The sequence below is a fragment of the Penaeus monodon genome, chromosome 4 (genome assembly GCF_015228065.2).
Source record: "Penaeus monodon isolate SGIC_2016 chromosome 4, NSTDA_Pmon_1, whole genome shotgun sequence".
In the NCBI taxonomy this organism is placed as follows: Eukaryota; Metazoa; Arthropoda; class Malacostraca; order Decapoda; family Penaeidae; genus Penaeus; species Penaeus monodon.
In genome coordinates this window covers 50341272-50343771 of record NC_051389.1, presented here as the reverse complement: position 1 = coordinate 50343771, position 2500 = coordinate 50341272, and positions in this window count along the sequence as shown.

Below are 2500 nucleotides of genomic sequence, written 5' to 3'. Positions count from 1 at the left end.
TTTCTGACTCTCTTACTTTTTCTTTCTTTCTTTCTTATCATAAAGGTTTTAACTTTAATACTGAAATAAGTAAATGAAAAAATCTATTCTAGTGAGATACAACACACATATCGAGTGAGAGAGAGAGAGAGAGAGAGAGAGAGAAATGGATTCTGGAAGTCGTTCAAATAACAAGGAATGATATCAACGGTAGATCTCCGTATAAACTTATAACGAGAAAAAGAGATTGGTCTGAAAAAAAAAAAGATGGGGAAAAAGTTACATATATCAAGAACTTCACTAATATAATAAAATCGTGTTGAACAATTTCATTATCTATCATACGAAGGTAAAAATAATCAGTGGTTTGATATACATAATTCAGAAGTTTGATAATACACAAAACTAAGACCTGTGTTTCATATTAAATATTTTGATACCATTTAATGATAAAAAGACTGCTTTGTACCATGACGATTTTGACTGTAGATCGTGTCAAAAAAACAAAACAAAAAAACTACATATACATGAATTTCAGCGCTCATCTTGGTGAAAATACTATATATGCATTTATGTGCATAGAATTATGTTATTTTCCATGATAATTAAGAGAAAAATAACAGAAAAGATAGTGATAATGAAAATGACATTATAGATGATAGTAAAACGACAGTGATAACGATAATAATAACAACACACCAAAACTACTCATACTGTTTTGCTAATATTATTACAACTACTACCACTACTATAATGCTACTACTACTACTACTATCACCACAACAAAAGCAACTAAAAACTACTACAACTGCTGCTGCTAATGATAATAACAGTGATGGGGGTAATAGCAAGAATACAAATGATAATGACTATAAAACGGTAATTATGATAATAGTGATAATGATAATAACAATACCAACATCAACAATAATGTAATAATAATAATAATAATGATAATAATAATAAATTATGATAATAATGATAGTAATGATAATGATGATGATGATGATTGTTAATAATTTGGTTCTTTTGAGTCAAAGTATGTCTTCAGTTCTGAGGGTTTCAGTTTAAACACAAGTGAAAACAATAACTTTATTGTTTTAAATCAACATTATATTTTGGACATAAAACAATAACAATAATCATGGAAATAATCATATAGGTAGGAAAAACTGTTAAGCCATAGATAAAAAAATCCTAAAACCCCCAAAACATTATATGTGATCGAAATTTAATACTAATTGTAACCAAGAAAAGCTGACAACGCCGAAACCCTACCGAACTGCATACACCTAAGAAAAAGAAAAGAAAAGAAAAGAAAAAAGAAAGAAAAAAGAAAGAAAGAAAGAAAGAAAGAAAGAAAAAAAAAACGCTGGAATTTTCTCTAAAAAAACCCTCCATGAATCAAGACCGGTTCGTTTCTAACAACGCTGGAATTTCTAACAACACCGAAATCCCTACATTACTAACAAATATTTTTTGAAATGAATCATCTCAAACATACTAGAAAGGAATCGCCACGCCATAACTACTCAAATAAAAGCAAAAAAAAAAGAAAAAAAAAAAAACACAGCCACGCCCCTCGACTCCTGCCCTCAGCTGAAGTAAGGGCGTGTCTCCGCGGGCGTTCCTCAGCGATCTGCCGCCACGCCCCCTTTTCCACCTGTGAAGCGAGACGAGTCGACTTGTGCCGAGCGAGTCGACCTGAGGGTTCATTTAGCTCGTCCGAACCCCAGCTATTGTCTTATTCGTACAGTGGAAGGCTGTAGCTAAAGAGGAAATTTCCTTTTGCATAATAATGCTCTTTGTATAATTGGAAAATATTTACTTACAAATAATAATAATATTAATAATAATAATAATAATAATGATGATAATAATGATGATAATAATGATGATAATGATAATGATAATATTGATAGTAATAATAATTAAAGTGATGATGATGATGATGATGATGACGATGATGATGACTATGATGATGATGATGATGACGATGATGATGATGATGACGATGATGATGACTATGATGATGATGATGATGATGATGATAATGACGATGACGATGAAGATGAAGATGATGATGATGATGACGATGACGATGATGATGATAATTATGATAATAATAGAAATGAAAACAATAATGGTAATAATGATAACACCAATAATAATAAGACCAACAACAACTACTACTAATAGTTATAATAATAATGATAATTATGATTATAATAATAACAATAGTAATAATTAATAATAATAATAATAATAATAATAATAATAATAATAATAAGAGTTAATAATAATTATGATGATGATAATAATAATACCAATGAAATAATAATAATGAAAATAGAAATAGCAATAATAACAATGATATTAATAATAATTACAACAACAATTACTGCTTCTACTACTGCTAGTATTAGTGCTACTACTGTTGCTACTACTACTACTACTACTAATGACTATAATGTGAGAAGGAAGGCGAAGTAAAATGAGAAAAAATGATAACTATAATAAA